The following is a 23,329-nucleotide window of genomic DNA, read 5'->3' as shown; positions in this document are numbered from 1 at the left end:
CGCATGCACACAGTTGGAAAGGCTGCAGCCAGCATCTTCTGCGGCTGCCAGGGTGAGAAAAAGCACAGCGAAGAAATAGGAGTAAAACCATCGCCTTGCCTTCTCTTTCCTCTTGTCCCCAGAAAAACCTGAACAAGTTCTTATGAGCTGTATCCTGGCTTTTTTTTTTTTTTTTTTTTTTTTTTTTTTTTTTTTTTTTAAGACAGTAGCACTTTTAAAAGCTTTTAGAAACTGGATCAGGCAAGTGAACATCAAAGGAGAAGGCTTACCAAAGGGGCAGCCCTGTTGCAGAGCAGAAAGCACCCACAGAAGTGATGCTAAACATGACAACTCCACGTGCAAACCTCTGTCTCATCGTGTGCTGAGTGGATGTGCCATACTCAAACAGACGACTGACAGGTACTGGCCAAACACAAAGCCTTGCCAACACAAGACCAGTGACTCATGGGCTTGTACTGGAAGGACAGGGAGTGGCGTGGGCAGAAGGAGGGGCATTGAGGAAGGCATTGACATTGCATTTTCTACTCCTTTTGATGAGCGGGAAAGATTCCACTACTAGAATAAGTAGTAAGGTAGATATGTTTATTCCAGCGCTGGGATGCATGGGGGATCGCTCCTCCAAAGTCATGCGTGCCGACAGCTGCATTCAGCTTGATATTTATCGGGTTACAAGTTCCATATTCCTTAAGTTTCCCAATATATCTATACATATTCATTGCCTAGCCCCGCCTAGCCTAGCTTTGTATTACGATGAGCCCAAAAGTTATTTACATCCGCGCTGCGCTTGCGCGGTGTTGTCTGGTGGTCGTGGGCAGGGGTCTCCGAGATGAAATAAGAGTCTTCCTCAGATGAAGTAAAGGGTCTTCCTCATCCTGAACTTTTCACCTTTCTTCCCTGTGCATGCTCTTTATGTCCCAGGGCTAAGTCCAAACTTCAAGACTGGTTTGAATTAGCTTTAGGTTAAAAACAGGATCTTTGGTCAAGATTCCTTCACTTTATCAATAGTCTCCTATCTTCTCATCCTGCTTTGGTAGGCACAATAAGTGTTGCGCAAGAGGTATGCATTGCTTCTAACAAACCAATTCTTAGTAAATCATTTAATCTCTGCTTCCCCATCCCCCTGGTTCACTTTCTAGTCCACCTTTACTCACAAGTACTTATTTGATATCCTTCCTTTCCTTTCCTTTTCTTCTTCTGTCCATTGAGTGAGGCTGCCCAGGGAAGTGGTGAAGTCACCATCCCTGAAGGTGTTAAGAAAAGACTGTATGTGGCACTAGTGCTATGGTGTGGTTAATGAGGTGGTCAGAGGTTGGACTCAGTCATCTCAAAGGTCCTCTCCAACCTAATTGGTTCTGTGATTCTGCAATTTCACAGTAAATAAGGAAGGTACTGTTCTTCTAAAAAGGTTATAAAGATCATTAGGGAGCTTTAGAAAAGACTTTGGTGTGGTTTGTTGTGTAAACCTGATTCCAGACAGCATGAGCCTGAGCAACATGTGGATTGCTGCAATAGAGTAGGCAAGGGGCAGCAGGACTTCCACAGGTAAAATTGCATTTTCATTCTGTAAGTCAAGAGGATATTAATATATCCCAATTTAAGAAACCAGGCATTTCAGAGGCCTTCTTTGCATCATTATGTAAGAAAGCTGCTTGTGTACTGATGCCTCTGTTTAAGGACTATATTTCCTCCAAGCACAGGAGTGGGGCTGCTGAGGGTGAGGGGATCTGCAGCAGGTAAGGTCCCTGAGGAAACCAGAGTGGTCTTTCCCGAGTGGCTCTTTGCTTGCATCCTACCTCACTTCCCAGGGATCCTCCATTCCTCACACTGTCCTTGACTGCAACGTGCACAGACTTCCGCTTCAGTTTTCCGTGCCTAATGCTGAATAAAGTAAAATACACAAGAGCAAGGGTTGCTTTAGCATTGAGACCCAAAGCAGCTCTTTGATGGTCCTGAGAGTGTAATATTATATGTACAGTGATCAGTTAAGACACAGTAACTATGAACATCAATACAGAATGAATTAGATTTTCTAAGTCCCTTGAGTTTTGTGTGGAAGACTTGAACTGACTGTATACTTGCCTGAGAAATGTGTTGATAAGTTATGCTGTATCTCCCTCTGTTGACCAAGACTTGATTCACACTTGAGTAAAAGTCAAGAGAATGGTGGCTTTCTGAGCGTAGTTTTATTTCTACAGAAGGAACATAAGGTGATCTTTAAAACTGCCCATTTCTGTAAGTTCCTCAATAATAATCCACTATTCAGAGACAAAAAATTTAGAAAAAAATTAAATGTAATTATTAAATTGTAATTAGTGTCTTGTGAAACCAGAGGGTAGGTTCTGTTGTGGCAGGAGAAATGCATAAAGTTTTTGATAGAAAACAGCAGACAAGGAGGGATGCAATTCCTCATCCTTTCATTGCTGCAGAATGCATGGGTGTGCTTCAAAATAACATAACTGCTGGGCTGGTTGCCTCACTGCAGTATCTACTGCCTCTATTGCAAAATCCTCACAGGTGTCAGGCTCTAAGCCAAGGGTCTGAAACAACTTTTGAACAAACACTGCTGTTCTCATTCCTTGGTGAGTCCTCCATCTGATCCCATTGAACCTTCTCTTGGGTTAACCTGTACGAGCAGCAAATGTCTTTTGAAAGCGATGTTTTGCATGATATTTTATGTTTCTTGGGAAAAAACACGATCTCTGTTTAAAATTCTTTTCTTCACCTTAAAATATTCTTTCTCTTTTCTGAAGACTTTTATAGCCCATTCACAAAGGCATGGGAAGACACTTCTCAGAGATCTTAGAAGACACTAAAATTGTGCTAGATCTTACTTTTACTCTTTGCAAGGCAAAAGACAAGAAATAGAAGAAAATATTATTTAAATTACCTTTGCCTGTTCTATGTCAGGAACTTAGCACAGTTCATAAGTAGCTTTGTAACAGATAAGTGATCCTTGTGGCACTCTTATCTTTGTCTTAAGGAAAATCTTCAAGATTCTGTCTACTTCAAATCTCCAAGATACTACTACATTTGAAGCAGGCTTGGATCTCCTCTAATGCTTGCAGCCTTCCCTTGCGAAATTAACTTCAGTTTTTATTCTAGTGTATTTTATCTCAAGCCCTTTGGGTCCTCATACAATGAGACAGAAACCACACCTGAACTCAAGAGCTGAACATACAAAGAAACAGAGGAAAGGGCAGAGGGGCTGACAATGGTTGTTAATGCTTTGTGTCTTAGGAAGCAGACCTGGTGAGTGCTGCCAGCAGGGCTGTTCATTTCTGCTCACTGATACACCTTGCCCATCTGGGAGCTAAATCTATTTTTCACAAGGCTTCTAAAGTGTCTTTGTCAACTATCATGTATGATATTTCAGTCCTGTTTTTCAACAGGCATTTGGTGCTGCACAGTCCTCTCCTCCAAAATATTGCAGGAGCTGATGGTCCAAGGAAATTTTTTGAATCCTGGAAAGCAGTGCAATAGAATGATAAGAGGCGTTTATGACTGACAGCATCTGAAGATGCCCAAATCTTCATTATCTTAATTATTTTAATGTCTAATTTTTCATTAGAAGGCTCTGGGAGATGAATCTCTGAAATTATCTTGTGCGTTCCCCACAGTATTCAGCATACTCATGTCTCATAGGTACCAAAAAGGAATTATGTTCCACTGATTAATGTGCATTGAAGTCTTTACAGGTTTGAGTGGCCAGAAGGACTCCCTCCCATGTGAGGTAATGAATAGGGAGTAAGAATTATCAGCCAAGTCAAACGTCATGGAATTTACCTGTGGCCTGAGAAAAAAAATGTAAAATTAAATGTATAATGCCTGATTTGCAAAGGAGCAATGAAATAAAGCTTCATACAACACACTGGGTGGGATTTGTCGCTCGCCTCATCATTATCTGTCGTAGACTTTAGATAGAGAATGCCCTGTTCACTAATTTCTCAAAGACATCTATATGCACACAGTGGGACCTACGTCCCAGTCAGTGTCTTTGAGGGGAAGGTCTGCTGAAGAAAAATAAATACCACTTCTGTCAGGTTCCACCTAGAAAAAGTGTGTTTACAGGAACCACCCGTAACATTCCCATGTTATGAAATTATCTTTCTTAATTAGAATTTGAATTAGTGTAAAAACTGTGAAACATTTTCAGTCTAAGGACATAAGCCCATTTATAAAGTTATATATTTCCTCTTGCAGTGCAGACTGACAGACAGATGTCAAGAGGAACAGCCTGAACCCGTGTCTTGATGGGTGCTCAACTTGTTAAGTAAGTCCGGATATACACAGTGTCATATTTTCACGTCTCAGTCTGGTGTCCCTTTGGCACAGTCTGGCTGACCACACAGGTGCCTTTAGGCTAAGTTTCTTGCACATCAAGTGTTTCCATGCTATTGAAGCCCACCTGCACCCATGCAAATACTTGGTTCCTCCATACCACCAGTAGAGCAGGTGCTCAACTGATAAACACAGACTTCATGTGCACTGCAGTGCCACAGCCACTGGAGTCATGTACAGCATGTCTTTGTTTGCACCAAACTGTTGTTCACATGATAATCCAGTTGGAGTCAGGGGTAAAAGCTGTTGCTGTGGAATTTAGTGGGAGCTCAACTTCTCAAGCACAGCAACACTCACACAGTAAGACTGTTCATGTCAGTAAGTTTGTCTCTGTGTATCAACATAGCTGTGTCTGATTGACCCTCCTTTGGCTTCAACTTTGGGTGAATGAATGGATGAAAAATGCTTAAACGGAGCAAGCATACTAGATGCTTACTCAAACACCAAAGGTTCCAGAAAAATGTCTGTTATGATCCAGTTTTAAGGTTCTTAGAAATGCCTCTGCCCGAATTAAGGTGCAAACGAGACCATATGCCAGTGACATCAGTAAGGGTTTTATTGACATATATATGAGAGAGAGAGAGGGAAAGAAAGAAAGAAAGAAAGAAAGAAAGAAAGAAAGAAAGAAAGAAAGAAAGAAAGAAAGAAAGAAAGAAAGAAAGAAAGAAAGAAAGAAAGAAAGAAAGAAAGAAAGAAAGAAAGAAAGAAAGAAAGAAAGAAGGAAGGAAAGAAGGAAAGAAGGAAAGAAAGAAAGAAAAAGAAAGAAAGAAGGAAAGAAGGAAAGAAGGAAGGAAAGAAGGAAAGAAGGAAAGAAGGAAAGAAGGAAAGAAGGAAAGAAGGAAAGAAGGAAAGAAGGAAAGAAGGAAAGAAGGAAAGAAGGAAAGAAAGAAGGAAAGAAAGAAGGAAAGAAAGAAAGAAAGAAAGAAAGAAAGAAAGAAAGAAAGAAAGAAAGAAAGAAAGAAAGAAAGAAAGAAAGAAAGAAAGAAAGAAAGAAAGAAAGAAAGAAAGAAAGAAAGAAAGAAAGAAAGAAAGAAAGAAAGAAAGAAAGAAAGAAAGAAAGAAAGAAAGAAAGAAAGAAAGAAAGAAAGAAAGAAAGAAAGAAAGAAAGAAAGAAAGAAAGAAAGAAAGAAAGAAAGAAAGAAAGAAAGAAAGAAAGAAAGAAAGAAAGAAAGAAAGAAAGAAAGAAAGAAAGAAAGAAAGAAAGAAAGAAAGAAAGAAAGAAAGAAAGAAAGAAGTAGAAAACAGGTGGGGGGGCAGAAAGAGTGACAGGAACAGAATAAGGAAAATATCACCACTCCATGGATCCCAAGATGTTCTGTTGACCCTCTCCAGCTGGTCTTCTTGGTGGGGAAGGTCCCCCCAGAAAGCATAGAATCTGATGGGTCTATATACCCTCGAGCCAGGTAGCAATGTCCTGGCATGTCCCCCTGGGGTGGGGGTCAGTCTCTCACAGCAGACTCTGGGTCTGTTGCATCACGAGCAGTCCTGTGGGGCCAAGCCTCTCATGGGAATGTCCCATGGATGTGCCCTGTGGGGTTGGGGGTTCCACAGCTGAGCCAGTTTGTGTAATGGGAGGATGGGTGTCTGTTGCCTCTCACCAGAGGTTGCACCATGCACCCAAAACCTCCTCCTCCCCCCTCAGCTGGGGGGAGTCTGTGTAAACCTGGCTTCTGTGAGCTGTGCTCCTTCCCTCCCCTTCCCCCCCCCCCCCCCCCCCCCGCCACCCCAAAGTCAGCTGGGGATGATTGAACAATGCGTTTCCCTTTATCTAATCAGCAGTTTGACTTTCAATTCAAAGTCCCAGTCTTCAGGGAGGCTTCTTTGGTTGTAGCATCTTTATAATGAGCAAAACTTAGTAACAGTTTGAGGCATGAACTATTTTCAGTCTCTGACAATGTCCCAGTTTTAATTCCCCTGATGCAGCTTCTTTCTCTTTCCTTAGGTCCTATCGCTGGTCACCAGAGAGAGATCAACACTTCCCCTTCTGCAGTCCCCCTTGAGGAAGATGTAGACTGCAATAGTGTCACCCCTCAGCCTTCTCCTCTCCAAGGTGAGCAAACCAAGCTACCTCAGCCTCTCCTCCTAAGTCTTTTAATTCCTTAGCCAGTGGCCTAAGCACAGCATGACTCACATGGGTCTCACAAGTACTTTAGCTCCTGTTTATCCTCTCAGACTATGTTTCCACTAATGCAACACCACTGACCTCAGTGGATGTATCCCTGACCTGCAATCAAGTAGCAAGTAGAGAAGCAATCCCAAAATCCCTCGGCAATTGTTATAAAGACCAACAACTCTTGAAATTACCATAGAAAGGTAATTTATTTGACAAAGAATTTAATCAGGAACAGTACAAAAATAAAACTATAAAATAAAACTAGAAAAAGCCCGGGTGCCAGGATCAAGAACTCTTTGACGGAACCAGCCAGGAGCCTCAGAGCAAGAACTCAATCAAAGCTGTGGTGGCTTTAGCTAACCTAAAACCTAAGTTAATTAATTATGCCTCTAAAGAGGTATGAGGACCGAGAGCCACAGCTTTGAGTCTTTTCCAAGGCTAGCCCTAGGAGAGTCCAGACGACCCTCAGCTTGTGTAGAAGCCTTTTAAACCCTCTGGTCCCTCCCAGACACAGCCACAGTCCACCCATAGTCCGGCCTTCCTGGCCTCAGGTAATTGGATAGAAAAATCATGACATCAGTTCTTTCATCCAGTGGCTCGCTTGCTGCTAGGGGCTGCTGAAAGAGCGAGGTAATCCATTCTTTTGGCGGGAAAAGCTCCTCATTGAAATGCATGGTTGCCATGGTTGCGGGTTACTGACTGTCAGAGGGAGACTCAGTTGCCTTTAATATGTTGACTTATGAGCTGCTGAGGGTCCTGGAAGGAGAGTCTTAAGAATGATTACCAACACACAACTCAATTTTTTTAAACAGGAATATTTCATTTCGATATAATTATTAAAAAATGTAACTTCTTAACTTCTTGTAAAACACTAAATGACCCTTAAAAAGGTGTAAGCAACAAATGTGTAGTGGTAAACAGAAGGGGGTCAATTATGGATTAATAATAAGTTTTAACACAATAACAGTTTAAATAATTAACTCATGCAAAAGCCAAACTAACAACTTTATAAATGACAGCAATGACCATCTCTGTGGTGTTCTACCCTGAGAGCATACATTGGTATCATCCAATAAATTCTCTCACTGTAAGTATAAAGGCACATTTCTCATTGAATTAACAATACCCAGCAACTTCTTACATTGCCTGAATTTCACCATGATCCTACTGCCCAGTCACTAAAAGGTGGAACCAGAAGTGCCACAGCGTGAAGGCTAACTACTCAGTGAAGCGTCACTGTATTAAAACAAGGTATTTTGATTTTGTTGACATCAATCTGTAATTGCTAACCCACTTCTGCTTGCTAGTGCATTTCAGAAGTAGCTAATCTTATTCACAGTGGACAGAAATCTGTCATATGCCATGGGTTATGGGCTTAGAAGCTAGGAAACCAATGGTACATGCTGGTCTCAGTGCCTTGTATATAGCTGGTTTTAACATATCTACTAGGCAAGGTCCTCCCCACAGAAAACAACTCAAGAAATCGGCTGTGAGTGTGGGAGATTTGAAAGACCTGTGAGGGAAGAGGAGGCAACAACTCCCATGTTCCCTGCTCCTGTGGTGCAGGCACTGCTGGCCCGTGTCTTGCCAGGGGTGTGGGCCAGGAGCTCACCTGCAGCATTTGGCAAAGGCACTCCCTGAGAACATGCCTGCCCACGGGGGCCAGACCTCCCTGTGCTGGGAACATGAATTAAGCAATGCAATAGATTTTCTTGTTTAAGGTATGATGTTATTCATACAGACACAGCTGAGTGAGTGTATATCCCATAGCAGTGAAGCAGGGGTCTTCTTCAAATGTAATACTTCTAATCACATGAAAAGCCCCCCAAAAAACCGAAGACCCTCAGAACTCACTGATGTCATTGCACAGAGCTCTTGATCAATCACACAATGACATAACTGTATATGGGAAAGTACCCCTGCACTCTGTAATACTCTAAGTACAAGAATTATAAATGTGCTGAGTGGACATCATTGATGTTTTAATGGAAAAGGAATTTAAGGAGTCTGTTACCCTTCTTCTAAGAAAGCAATTCTAGAAGAAAACATTGAAATACAATAAATCTGACCATTTTGACAAAGTTTGTGGTCATCTCTGATTTTCTGCAGAAATGTACAGCTAGGAATATTTCACTCACTACTTTGGTTTGTCCATGGCTCATAAGTGTGTTCTCATGGACTTGCACAGAAGCACCAAGAACATGCCAAGAGATCAAAAGACACGAAATAAAATTATTTTCAATTACCAAGGCTTAGAATTGCATTTCCCCAGAGTGTCAGGGAAATATATGGGGATATTTTCAGCACAGCAGAGATCAACTTCACTGATATGCCAGTCCTTTCTTGCATCTCCCTTTGGTCCTGCCTTTTAAAGGAGAAATAGTTCACTCATTGTGAGCTATTTTAGCCCAGGTCTGACACTGATCAGTGTTCTTAACTAAAAATAGTCCTGAATTAGGGTTACCTCTGCTTTGCAGAGTACTTTAGTAACCCAGACTGTAGTCCCAGCCTTAGAGTTTACCTATTTAGCTGTAAAAGAGGGCAACAAGGAAACAGATACTTGGTAGGAAATATAAATGAATCCTGCTCTTCCATTCATGTCTTCTCCTTCCCTAAGGCAGCTGCCAGTCTTTATCAGTATACTGGTGACCAGCATAGTCACCTCCTCTGAGACATCAGAACCTTCTCTTCCGAAGTATACCATGAACAAATCTCATTGCTTTCTCAGCCTTAATCTGACTCCACCTTCTAAAACTAAAATAAATTACCCAGATCCACACTTTGTATCTTCCCAAAAATCTAACGCTAAAGCTCACCGTGTCCTTAACCTGAGAAATACAAACTGGTTGTATTTGCTAACATCAGCACTGAATGCTGCCTGGGGAAGCGGTGGCACAGCTTGTTAGCACCCTCTCCTTGCAGCAGTTATTTCACCTTCCCTTGAGGTCCAGAACAATCATCTCATTCAAGTAGCTCTCATGGATGAAGTTTTCCTCCACAGCACCAAGTGCAAGGCTGTATGAAGGGTTGAAATCAGATGGCACCAGCCCTGGCTTCAGCAGGGCTCACCATTTGACCACAAGCAGGTGGGGAATTAGCAATGCTCTCAAGCTCCTGGCACAGGCATGCAAATTGTGTGGTCCAGGTCACTGGGAAGGAGGGATGGAGTCCTCAGCACACCTGGCAGTGGCAGCCACACACAGGGGAGAAACTGAACCAAAACATACCCGACCCACTGTTTTTCCTGGCTTTGCCTCCAAGGCTGTCACCCAGCCACACCACGGCCATGGTGCCATCAGGGGAGGACACTCTGCAATTTACAGCACAACTACAAAGAAACCTGAGAAGATGTGTCACCTGCTCTCTGTTGGTCATAGCAAGCCACTGTTCAGGACCTATCTTTAGTGCTTTGGTCTCTGTCACTCTCTTCCCATCAGTTCCTTCAGGGATGTGCAAGCAGCAGAGTTCCCAAATGAATGAGCCAGACTAGCAGCAAGGTGCTGAGCTGATCCAGCCTTGGGATGAGAGCTTGCAGGGTGCTGCAGGAGGAATTCAGTAAGGCTATCCCTCATTTAACCACACTGCAGTCTGCATGTCTTCTTGCAATTTCCACGGTCCTTGTTGAAATCCAAAAATACCCCCAAAACACCCAAAGCACTATGAAACAAAGGTGAAAAGCCCTTCATATCCAAGTTTTCAGGCTGGATTTTTCTCTCACAAATGAAGTTCTGTATAGTTCTCTCAGGCAAGAATCAAGTCTTTAGTGCTTTAGATTCAGCACAGTGTGTAGAAAACATTTTATTAGAGAGACATTTGTGGACGTGCAGGTCTCAGTCTGGCAGAGACACATGCACACAAACACTGCATTAGAATTGAAGGTAACTTGCATTAGCAGAGCTGCCCCTTACACAGAGAGCATTCATTTGATTGGGACAAGAACCACTAACATCTGTCCTGTCTTCTGGAATTACCGTTAACGTCCTCCAATTAACTGTCCTCCGGTTCTGTGTGGGTGTTTGGGGAAAACAGGAAAGGAAAAGCATGCATGTGCTTAAAATAGTTATTTTAAGGGACTAACAGAGAAAATAGCTTCACATGTCGTTAACTAAGGACATAAATAGTGTGTGAGGATTAAAACATAGAGACACATGCACACGTAATACATCACATCATATCACATCATATCACTCCACTCTTTTCACTGAGATTTCCAAGCCGAGGCTAGGCTGTGTGGTTTTTTGGGAAGTGTAGGGGCACCATCTAGCGTTGTCATTTGGATAAAGCACATTGTGTCCCGGCCTCTTAAACTTTCATCCCACCACACACAGTAGGACAGGACAGAAAGTGATTGGAAATGTTGCCGAAATTGTAGCTACATCCTTCATCAGGATAAAATGCAAAGCGAACAACGTGGATGAAAACAAATTAAGTATATCAGATCCCATCTTTCCAGGAAACGAGGTACAACGCTGTAACAATTTTATTGCTCACCTTTCAGTAAATCAGGCAGCTGCAAGGCGTGGGCAGCTTTGCTTACTTAAGCTTTGCACTTACTGTCCCATCTGGTCAAAATGAAGCATTTGTCTTAAGGATAAGAGTTTTCTCACTTCTCTTATCCAAAAGAAATGAAGTTTGTTTTCATCATTTCTGAAATTGAAGGGTTAGAGTGACATCTGAATGCATATTTCACAGCTAAATCTGACATGAGCAGTGTATTTCATATGTTCATTTCTTGGACAGAGCAACCACCATTAGAGCAAGAGAGAGGGGTTTTTCCCGGCTTCAGTGCCCCTTACAGCAGATAAGTCCGGCAATATCACTGCTGTCCACTACAGTGACCTGAGAGGGTGCCAGTGGAGAGGCAGCTCTGCAGCCCCATTTCTTCACCAGCACTGAGCACTGAGATTCTAAGTGACTCTGTTGGGAAGGGCAGTGAGACAAAGCAGAAGGCTCCTGCTCCTGCGGCAGTTCTGGGTGGAGGTAGCTTATTCCAGCATCTTTCCATAGCCTGGGAACATGCTGTGTAGTTAGATTTCTTAGGCATCTCTGTCCCGAGCAGTCCAAGCCCTCAGATTCCCTAGATATATACAATTAGTTCCTGTGTAATTCCACTAATACTTTAGCACAGAACTATAATCTTTGAGTTTTTTTTTCATGTAGAACTCAGTAGAATCAAATTTCAGAGGAAAACACTCATCAAATATATGATTAAGTCCATTAAAATCTCACTTACTAAGGTTTACTTGGTCCATTATTCTCAAAATCTACAAAAAACATAGTTATATAATATTTGCTGGTTTAATTCCTAAATATGAGCATTGCTTTTCTGAAATTTAATTCAACACATTTCAAGCAGGCTGCAGTGAATTTCAGCCCTTATGAGGACAGATTTTCGTCTAGAGTAAAAGTTGTTACCTTTATTTAATTTTCAAATTCCTCATGTTTTAAAAAGTTAGGTGTGATTACAAGCACATGTGTTACTCAAGGGCAAACAAGGGAGGTTTTGCACATTCTCAGATGGACTGCGACCATCCCTATACTTCTGAAAAACTGAACAATAATGACTATGATCAATACTGTATGAACACAGGTTTCTTGGCTTTTAACTTGATACCAAAATTCAATGAGATTAATCAAAAAGAGCCCAAGTTTGAAATTAGGAAGGAGTAAAACCACTACATTGCTAGACAGAGATGTGGTCAGTCCTACTCACATCAAATTTTGGTGGGAAACTAACTTCTTTCATCATGATTTCACATTTGTTCTAAACACATGAGCAAATAAGTTTTACACCTAAAAGGAGTTCCTACCTCTAATGGACTGTAAAAGCACCAATACACTTATTAATTTAAATATTTAAATACTTGTTTACCCTCACTATAGCTAATACCTGTCTCAAATACAAGGTTCAACAGGTAAATGGAAATTCAGAGCTGTCAAGGACTGATTAATGGTATGCAAGGTATGTTCTGACAAAGTTTGTGTCTGTTTCTTTTTTACCTACCAGATACAGTGTCTTTAGGCAGTGATTGAAAGTCAGCATTTTCAACATAGTTGCTGCTGGAAAACAAGGTATCAATCACCCTCTACCTGTGAAAATACATTCTCTGAGTACCACATTTTTCTACTACATTTAAGGGAAGTGAATGTGTGCATTAAACATGGCACTTGTTTAACCAGCTTGGTGAGCCGTAGGAGGCAGGGCCAGCACACTGGATGCATGGATGGGAGACCTGTGACTCCTAGAACCCAGAGCAAACCTGTGCTGTTCTCCTGCTGGATTTCACAAGCAACACAAGCACAAATCCACACTGTAGCCCAGTGTCCTGTCTGGTTGAACAATCTATGTTATGGAATATTTTGTCATTACACAGGCTGATCACACAGACATCTCAAAGAGCACACACAGGCCTGTCTCTAATTCATTTTGCTTTAAGACATCTTCTTAGCTTTATTGTCTCTCTCTTATTTATTCTGTTAATTAAAACTACAGATTCACTTTCTTTTGCTGCCCGGTATTCCCTGTAGTATGGAAACCCCCCCAAATTTTAAGATACTTTTAATGTTATTTTAATAAAATGGTTTGCAAAATACATTTGTATTGCTCCCACTTCTAGTGTTTCAAGAATTCTATTTATGGCCACTCACCTCCTCAGGCATTTAAGCAAGATGAAGAATCTGGAGACATGAGACAGCATGTAAAACACTTTGATCCTTGTTTTTTCCGCAGTAGGCTGGGAAATCCCCATGAATAATAAGGAAGGAAATCTAGGGGTTTCCCTGAAGATCAACAAGCTGCCTGAGCATCTTCTGAAGTACTGTGCAGCAGGAACACTAACAATTGAGCTGGGAATAGCACAAGCAGAAGTGGTTTAGTGGATATGCTTAAGCTACACTTTTGCAGGAAATTAATAGTAACTAACACATAGCTCTTCAAGTAAGATGGTTTCTCTTTTCTTGCTTTGCATCACATCCAAGAAACGAGCGTGACACAGAGAATACTTAAGTGTCTTTCAGTTCTGCATGTGACAAGCAAGTGGCTGCAACACAGCTGGACTAAACAGTTAAATAAACTATTTCTTCACTGGAAAAGAAGTAGCACAGGGAGAAAAGCTATTTGCAAATTATGCGCTAATTTATCAAAACTTGTCTAAGAAAAGAGCACAGGAAGATTTTTAAAACTTCACAACAGTTTGATTTTCAGCATGCATTCCATTTAGAAATATTCTGCATTTAGTATCCCTTTTCAAAACAAAACACTTTTAGGTTTGAAAATATTTTGGGGTTTTTTTTGTAATTTGAAAATGGGACTTAATTTAAGAAGAACAGAAAAAAAGAAGAACTGGGTTAAGTAATCAGGAAATAAGGGATTGGTGTTAGTAGGAATATGCAAAGTATTTGGTTTTAGAAAGAAACCAAATAAATCTGGGGTAGTTCTTGGCTTGCTTTGCAGAAAATAGTTCTGTTTCAGTCAGACTTTATTTAATTTCTACTCCTTGTTCAATCAGCAGTTCTTCCCATTCAGTCAGCATGATAAAAGATAATTAATCATCCAGCCTTAGCCTGGAATAACTTTTCTAATTATGATTGAAATTATTTTGTCACACCCAAATGCAGGGATCCATATCCTGAAGAGGTGATAACTGATTTTGCTGTGTGACCCTGACTTCAAGTGCCATGAGCATGCAAGGAGTTCTGAACGTACTTCAGGTGTCCATTGAAATGTCACGCAGCCTCCACCACAAACATCTGCATCTGCATTTCAAACAAATGTTGTCTTTTGCCTTACTGAGCAGGTTAAATGTTGCTGCGTAAGGGGAGGGAATTGTGTTGCCTCATGTTGCTGCCAGGCATACAGCACCTGCTTAGATCAGTAAGAACACCTACATGTTACAGACAAGCTGGCATTGAAAACAAGAACAGGTGAGAAAGCAAAGTATGGTATAATACAAAAGACTGTTTGTTATGTGGCTATTTGAGGATTTGTGTGAGTAAATACTGACAACAGCAAAACCAATGCCACGGGTGAAAAAGAATTCAATGTGTTTTACCCAGCTTCAACAACACTAAACAGAGGTCAAAGACAGAGGACACAACATTTCACTTGTGAACAGAGGAATATTACAATACCTTCTTTTTCTAGTGCCTCCACCACTTAGATGAAGCTGCCTCAAAACAGTTCTAGTGGAAAATAAAGGGTACCTGGCTGGCCCATAATAACATGCACATGTGCAACAGCACATGTTCCAGTGTGGTTTGAGTGCAGCTTCTGAATCAGGATCCCCCAGTAAAGTAGATAGGCCCCATTTCTGGACTTAGGTGGAGTGTGAAATGCATGGAAAAGAGCCCACTTCTCAATAAGGTTGGTTTTGGGCAGCTCAGAACTGCAAACTCTGGTTTCTAATAACTTTCAGGTTAAAATGTACAAGAAACTGGCAGCCTGGGTTCTAGACGACCAGATATATAAGTGACCTCTAGTTCCCACTTCGGATGCCAAAATAATTCTTCTCAACCTATTGCCAACTTTCAACTGCAAAGTCTTCCTTCTTTGCCTGGGGGAGGTGGTCACTGAAAATGAGGAGACAGTAAGGCAGAATCAGTAGCAACTTGAGGCCAAAGATATTCAAGAATATAGAAGGTTTAATGTTCATTGAACATTTAAGTCAGGCTTTCTGGCTAACACTGCAAAACTTAGTGTTTCAGCACACAACAAAAAGGATGAAGTTTTACAGTTTTTAGATTAACACAAGAGAAAACAGTCAATGGTTGTTAATCTAACGCACTGCAGGTAGCTTTCCTGTACTTCATAATCTTATTTGTCATACTATGCTCCTAAAATGTCTTTAATGCATTATTCCTTTTATGTTATTTTCCCTTGAGTGTCTGTGTGTCTGAAGTTATCTTGAGAGAAGTGATCTGTATTTTACAAGTCTCTAGGCATTGTGGTCACTAACACCTAAATTAGTGGCAAGATTTTAAACCTGCTAAAATATACTCAGTGATCTGTTGCACCAATTAACACAGCATTAATAGAAATACTATGTTATTGTGAGTCTTAGAATTTCATACATTATGGGGACATGTGCCAAATATTTTTGACCCGAGTGACTGATCTAACCAGAATAATTTTTATACACTTCAAGTCCTTCTCATAGATACCTTTCATGCTTGTTTTTCACAAGAACCGTCTTCCACAAGAATTTACTGTCATTTACCAAGCAACCCACAATAAGGCACTTTCATAGTTACCCGAGTGTATCATAATTTCTCTGTGACCTGTTTGCTCTCTCACACAACCTTTCAGATCCTGCTTTACAGGGGCTTTGCTCCATGATTTCAAGGTGTATACATCCATATGTGCAGAAGAAAGCTTGCCTTGATGATGTTGTTGGGCTTCCTCAATGTGGAGGAATTCAGGGCTCGGAGCCTTGTTATCTTACACCATACACCGGGAATTTACAAACTAACCGCAACAGACTCTGATTCATCTTTCTTTTGCTGAAATTCACATTCCTCTCACAGACACCTTAAAAGAACATTCTTAATCATAAAGCAAACTGATTTCCACTGAGACATCCAGGGCGCAATAGGAAACTTAACTCTTTGCGTTGCTTCACATTGACTGTGTTGACTTGGTTTTTGCTCCTCACACTTTGTGATTGCATTTTGCTGAAAATCCTTGCCTCCTTTCTGTACTTTTACAGAGTGCACATGGTGCTGTCTCTGCTCATCTTTCTGGGCATTGTGTGTCTCATGCCATACTTTACTGCAAGCTCTGCTCTTGTTCTGTCCAACGCACAAATGAACAAGTTGGAGATGGCTTTTTACTGAGGAAGACTGGTGCTTTGGGAAAGCTGATGGAAAGCCTGGAGAAACAGTTCATTTGGAGGAAGGGAGGGATATGTTCTGCTGTGGAAACTGGTCAGACACCTAGGAAGAAGTGTAGGAAAAGACAAGGAAAGGATTTAATGAACTCTTGAATTTGGTATGTCTAGTGAAAAGATTTGAAGGTTGTGATCCAAATCCAAGTCAGAGATATTCATGGCCCTGGCAGTAGAAAGACTTTCTCTGTTTAACAAAAATGCAAGGGCCTGGGAGGGGGCCTTAAAAGAGATACTTAGAGGACCATGACCAAAGATAGATTAAAGATTACTCTATGAATGAAGCTGAATGGCTATAAGAAGGAGTTCAGCAAAGGCTGAAATAATTTTTCATTGAAGTTTTGCTTTGGTTATTGACAGGAGCATCAGACATTCTTCTTGTAGGAGGCAATCACATATACAAATATATGAGCCCTGTAGGAAATCTGCCTTCTTTGGGATTCCTTCAAAATTAGTTGGATTTTCATGCTCCTACCTGCAGTTAATTTTTAAAAACATAAGAAATTTTGATTGCAGCAAAACTTGTCATCTGCAAGGCATGTTGAGAAAAGCACTTTTACTGGTAGGAGAAATCTCACTAGGAAGGAAATCCTCCAAAAGAATGTGTAGTGGTTTGGTTCAAAATATCTATTACTTACTTTTTTTTTTTTTCTGTGAGATAAGAATTAGGAGAAAGCAAAGCAGGCACAAAACTTAAAAGAATATAAAGAAGTTTATTAACAGACCTAAAAGAAGGGGAAAAAAAATTAGACGAAACCTTCAGAGCACTTCTCTTACCCCCACCTTTCTCCCTTCTCCCACTGACAACGTAAAAAGACAACCCTTGAGATTTTCAGTCAGTTTACCACCTCTATAATAATCTTTCTTCAGTTCACTTAGGGAGAAGAGTCTCTCTTGCTCATGCTATGGAGACATCTCCTCAAGAAACAGTTCTTTCATGGCTTCAATGTCACAGCCAGACAGCCGCCCGGGCTGGTTCTCTGCTCACATGTGAGAGTCCCTTCCCTCGTTTTACAGCTTTCCCCACAACTGCTTTCGAGGGTCCAATCTTGAGCTAATGGGGTACCATTTTAAGGTTGAGCTGTCCAGACGCAAAGGTTCTCTTCACCTATCTCTGGGAGCATCTTCATCTCTAGGAACAGAGGTCTTCTTCTTCCCTGGGAGCAAGGGTCTTCATCACTTTCATGTCTCTCTGTTCAAGCTTCTCATCAAATCACAGCTACTTCATCATTTGCTTATTTCAGCACAGGTACTTTTGCTCACAACTGCAGTTTGAACGCTCCACCCCCCCATGCTTCCATGAAATTACGATGGGTACTCTGATGTATCACAGTCCATCACCATGGCTTTACAACAGAATTTCAGCTTCTAGGTTTGAAGCATCTCCTCTTTCTCCTGTCTTGGGGTTTCAGCTTTTCCTTCTTCACTGACTTTGGTGTCTTTATGGCGTTTTCTTCACGTGCCTTCACCTTTCCTTTTCTTTTGACTTGAGAGAGGATTGATGTCTGCAGGCTTCATCTGTTCTGGAGGGAGCTTACAACACTACAAGGGTGAATCTCACCCGGCCCCGCAGCTGGAATTCCCTTATCGCTGTTGGCCACACGCTCTTTGCCGGCAGCGCCTCAGATGAATCTCGGCCTCACTGGGCGAGGCCCGGCCTGGCCGAGCCGCGCCGCGGGGCCGCCTGCAGGAGCAGGGCCGCGGGTGGAACAGGGCCACGAGGCTCCGGGGTGGCTGTCGCCCAGCCGGCCCCGCCCGCACTGAGGGGCTGCAGCTGAGATCTCAGCCAAGCCGTGCCACGGGCCCCCGGTTACCTGTCCAAAAGCCGGACGCAAGAGAGCTTTCCCGGGCTTTGTTCATTCTTAAATGTGGATCACAGAGGTGTGTCAAGCTTCTTAAGTGGCTTAACAAAATTGCCAATATTCAAACTAGCCAGTTGATTGGTTCTGTTGGGTCTAGAGGAAGCTGTAAGCACCTCTTTGCAAAAGAATCACTTCTGTGGCTGATGGAACCCTCCTGAACTAAAAACCCAAACTATGCTAAACCATCACAAAATGGGACATAGTATGATGTACATAAAAGTGAGTAAATTATAACTACCATAAAAATGTAGTGTATTGTCCTTCTAAACTCCTTCTAAACACAGGGTATCTCCAGAAGCTCTGCATCAGATGTCAATTGGTACAAACTTTCAATTGCTACCAATAAAACCCTAAATGGTGGGTTGCACCACTTTAATAGCAACAGAAGGCTTGTGTAATCGTGCCATCCACTACAAACACCTTTTTTGTTTTAAGTTATCTTGCTTGTAAGGAAGGAGAAACCTTGGAGTCAAATCTCATTTGCCTAATTTTTGCAATACACCTGATGTCTGTAACTTGTGTTCTAAAGTTTTCTGCTAGGAGAAAACCTACAGAATGGAAGTATATCCTCCATGAATATTATTTCTGAGTGGAATAAGGAGTCATAAAAATGTCAGTCTGGTAGAGGTGTGGAAGAAAGGACCCCACCAACATATGTCAGCTGTTTGGGGGGTCCAGAGGTTGAGTAGTTCTCACTAATCTTTGAAACTGTCAACACCAAGGCCAGTTCTGATAAAACACCATGACTTATTGCACTATTTATTGAACCTGAATCAAACATACATGCAAATCAGCACACAAACAGGTTTTCTAATTCTTCTGAGGCATTCTGGTATTTAATTTCCTACAATGAAACAAGTTCCATGTAGTGATGAAAACACCAGTTATGCTTCTCTCCTGACTTCACTCAATACTGGAAAGGGAATGTAGGAGAATACTTTATGCAAAATAGGAAGGGACTCAGTGGTTTGTGATTCAGAATTAATTGCATAGCAATAAGATATGACAAGATCAGACACAGTTGTTTATACCCATATCCAAGACCTTTATTTTCTAGGGCTGCTATTTAGCTTATAACTTCAAACTTCTCTAAAATCTACAATAGCTTGCAAATCATTTCATGCCAAATTCCTTACCAGTATATGTGATGCAGGTGATTAACCTTGGCACAATATTTCCAAATAGTTTATAAGATTGCAAAAGTGAGTCTTATATGTTTGGAAGAAATATTTCCAAATAGTTTATAAGATTGCAGAAGTGAGTCTTATATGTTTGGAAGAAAAATGAACAGCTAAGCCACTGCAAATGTTGATGTACATTTTGAGTATATCGGTCTCTGTGTGGGAAATCAGGTGTTGAGTTATATTTTCAAATGTTACTGAAGAAGACTAATAGAGCACATGACCAGTTTTCTGTGTATGTCTTGGGAGTTTTATGGAGAGCCTCTATCAAATTTAAGAATGCATCAATATCCTGTAAATAACTGTTCAGTCCTCTGTAATGGAAACCCAGTTACACAAGATCCTGGGTTAAATAGAGTTCATTTGCATTCTCCTGGGTAGCACTTCATACAAATTTTTGCCTTTTTCCAGATCACCCATCTTTTAAGTTTTGCTTCCCTAAATTGCTAGGTTCAGAATTAAACACAGCCCAAATGGAAATTAAAGGGTAGTCTGTCATTTTTACCTCATCTGAGAAGAATTTCACCAACTGTACCTAACTTTGTTATTACCAGTATTTTACTGGCTGCAACTCTCTTCTTCATGTAATTCTATTTAACCAAAGACTTTGGATGTCACCCAGATGTTCACATAAATTATATTTTGCTTTACTCGAGACTGACCTCACTGATGTCCTGTAGCCATAAAAAGACTTGGCAGTCCTTTATAACCCTGAATCTTTAATCATATTTTCTAGAAGTGATGTGCATTCTTATTGCTATTGATAAAGTGGCTGTCAAGATAAAGGTCATGTGGAGAATAAGCTTCTTTGAAGGCACAGAAGACAAAGAAAAGCAGTTACAACTTCAAACTACAACACACTTTACTACACTGGGCAGACTATTGATCTTATTCATACAGTAAGAGACTCCTACTTAAATAATATATTTATAGAGGCCATTTAAATGCCATGGGCTTGGTTGCTTTTGTCCAAATACCTGTATAGGTGCAGTCCACAACCACTGCAACACTGCTGTGGTCATCAGCTTCTTCACAGAGTTATTGTTGATGCTCGTGAGCCTGTGTGCCTGGGTAGGAGAGGAGAGGTGGCATGCACACATTCTCCAGTGAAACAGCAACTCAACTGCTATTCATAAATGATCCTTTTAAATACAGAAAAGAATGCTAAGGACATCAGTTCAAGTTCAGCCTACAGACTCTGTAAATCATTCTTCAAATATTATACATCTTCTATGTGTTCCAGACACTTCCTAGAATTCGGATTTTCTCTAAATTATTATTAGAAGGCCTCCTGTGGGATTAAAGATCTTTGGAAAGGTTATGAGACCTTTATTTTTCTAAGTCAACTCACATACCACAGTTCTCCTACATGTTGTTCAGCTTCAGAAGCTTGCTGAACTAGTCAGCAATGATTAGTTCTACGGGATTATTTTATGCCTCTTTTTTTCCTCTCCCAGGAAGAGAAGAGTTTTCTCAAGGGTACTTCTGTTGCTTCAATAAGCCCCTCAGGCAAATACATCCCAAATATGTCAGTGAGAGCATTCTCTTAATGCTCTTTTGCGAAATAGTTTAGTAAAAATTTGGCGATCCCACAGAGTGGTAACTTCACTCTAGACGTAACAGGAGATTGAAAAAGACCTAAATTTTTAGTTCTTCATCTCATTTGAACACTTTGTTAATGTTTTCTGTCATAGCAATACAACACAATGACAGGACCCTGATTTTAGCAGGATATAAAGACAAACAAAATTGCTGAGAACGATCTTGAGAAAGCATAACAAGATATCCACATCACTTTGGGGAAACATATTTGGTTTAGTCCATTTTGTGTCATTGGGGCACTAACAGAAGGTCATAACAATAGACACCTTTCCCATCAGATACTGGAGATAAGATGCACCTTGACAGCTACTGAAGAGTGGACACATCTGCACATTGGTTCAGGAATTAGACCACCACCCAGGATGATTCCCTTGTTTCAAGGAGTGTAATTTTCTAAATCTTAATTTCTTCAGCTCATAAGCAGAGCCCCCATTTATCAATCAGTAGCATTTCTGAAAAGTGATACATGTCTCTGCAGCCAAACTAGAGATCACACTCACAAGATCTCCACACACAACATTAAGCCAAGAGGAGAAATTAGGAAAAAAAAAACATTAGTAGACATTTCCTATGAAATAATGAACTTCCTTATCATTTTATTTCCAAACTGCTACTTTTTCATAGTGTCTGATAATCACAGAGAACTCTTCTCCTCTCAGGATACACAAACCACAGGATTCCGATGACTCACACCAAAAGAGCTTTCAAACACACGGAGGACGGAGGACGGAAGGGCACGCTGTTTCTGCATTAAAGCTTCCTGCCAAAGCCCCAGACTAAGCATACATGAATATATTTGGACAAAGTTTTAGCAACAATGGTAAGTTCACCTCACTGTAACTGTTCCGGTGAGACAATCTTGTCCATTTTATGAACTGTCTGATTGCATCCTGTTTGACACTTCCTTTTTGACAATCACAGCTAAAGCAAAAATAGTTGTGAAACTGTTGTTTGCACAGAAAGGTGCAATATTGACTTTTTGATGCAAGGATATAATATCTCTCTTTACTGATGGTCAGCAAAAAAGGTGATTGGGCTGAAATCTCAAGAGTTCTTTGGATGGGACCTGTAATGAATTATATCTCTATTTTACTTTTATCTCAATAAGCTCCTTACTGATCAAGCTCTTGGTTTAACATCAACAGTATATTGAATATTAAAGTGAAGTTCTCTTTTCTTGGAACTGTAAAGATAAATCCTTCAGCTGAGGTAGCACCTCTCCTCCAAAGGAGAAATATTGGGCTCAATCCTCTGTAGAATATAGGAGTCCTTATAGGAAAACTTCAAAGGAAAGGAGTCTGAAAGGGGAGGCTAAATATACACAGGTTGAAAGTGCAGTCTGATGCTGCTGTTGTCAGTAAAGCTATCTGGCCTTTTCACAAAGCTTCTCTGGAGACATGCCAAGGCATTCACCTGCTGTTTAACACCTAGCTAACCCTGCAGGGGAAATAATGAAGCCTATTCAGCCATATGTTTCTCAAAGCAAAGGCTGAATACTCCTAAGTATCCTATTTCGCTGAAGTTACGTAGTTTCTCAGACCATGGCTTGGACTTCCATGCAAAAGAAAACAGAGCAGGTAAGTGTGAATGATTTGCAAAGCAATCAATTTCAGATTCTGACAAACACCAGGGGCCAGTGAAAGACCTGCATTCTCAAATTCATAAACTAGTTGATGTCCTGTGTGAGAGCAAATGCCTGCCGTGCAGGAAAAGTGTGAATGAGCCATGGAAAACTTTGAGCTGCTGAGGTGATCTCAGAACTGCAAAGCAAGACCAATGCACTTACAGAGCACCTCAAGTTTTGCTACCTGAATTTCAGCCTCCGCAGTTGAAAGTGCAGAGCTTCCAGTAATTTGAAGTTAATTTGTGTATACTATGGTCCCCAGATCCCAGGTACCAGCTCCTCACTGACTGCAGCTCCGTTACTGAGGACAGAGGTAGGTGCTAGAGAAATCAGATTGCACCTCTCATATTGATAGAACTATATAATAGGAATAGAGCATTTGGGATCCCAAGCAACAGGGGTTGGTGATTTGTGCAGTAGGATGATATGTATTTGTTGGCAACCTCTGTGTGACTGACAGGAAAACTGTGGAAATAGAATATGAGGATTGCAAGGGTACAATAAGGACAAGAAGCAGGAGGTCTTACACTTCAGGAGGATTATAACCATCTTTATCCACCCAATTCACCCATTATTCTTGATGTGTGGAAAGCAGGTAACAAGCAATGGTGGGAAAAATGTCAAACATGATGTATGTATCAAGTAAGTTTTCCTTGGGTCCACCTCAGGCAGGTATCCAATGCTCTTGTTAACCACTTGGATGATGGAAGAGTTGAATGTGTTTATTA

The 23,329-nt window shown here is 41.0% G+C and overlaps 1 long non-coding RNA gene across 1 annotated transcript; it reads left to right on the top strand.

Annotated features, from left to right (window-relative positions):
• The first annotated feature begins 205 nt into the window (after positions 1-205).
• On the top strand, positions 206-21,701 carry LOC138103609 (uncharacterized). The gene is made up of 4 exons (XR_011147772.1): positions 206-399; positions 4,201-4,270; positions 6,281-6,388; positions 21,637-21,701. It is a non-coding gene; the product is annotated as an uncharacterized lncRNA (long non-coding RNA).
• The last annotated feature ends 1,628 nt before the right edge of the window (positions 21,702-23,329 follow it).

The sequence above is a fragment of the Aphelocoma coerulescens genome, assembly GCF_041296385.1.
Source record: "Aphelocoma coerulescens isolate FSJ_1873_10779 chromosome Z unlocalized genomic scaffold, UR_Acoe_1.0 ChrZ, whole genome shotgun sequence".
NCBI lineage: Eukaryota > Metazoa > Chordata > Aves > Passeriformes > Corvidae > Aphelocoma > Aphelocoma coerulescens.
This window is presented reverse-complemented; position numbering and strand designations above follow the sequence as displayed.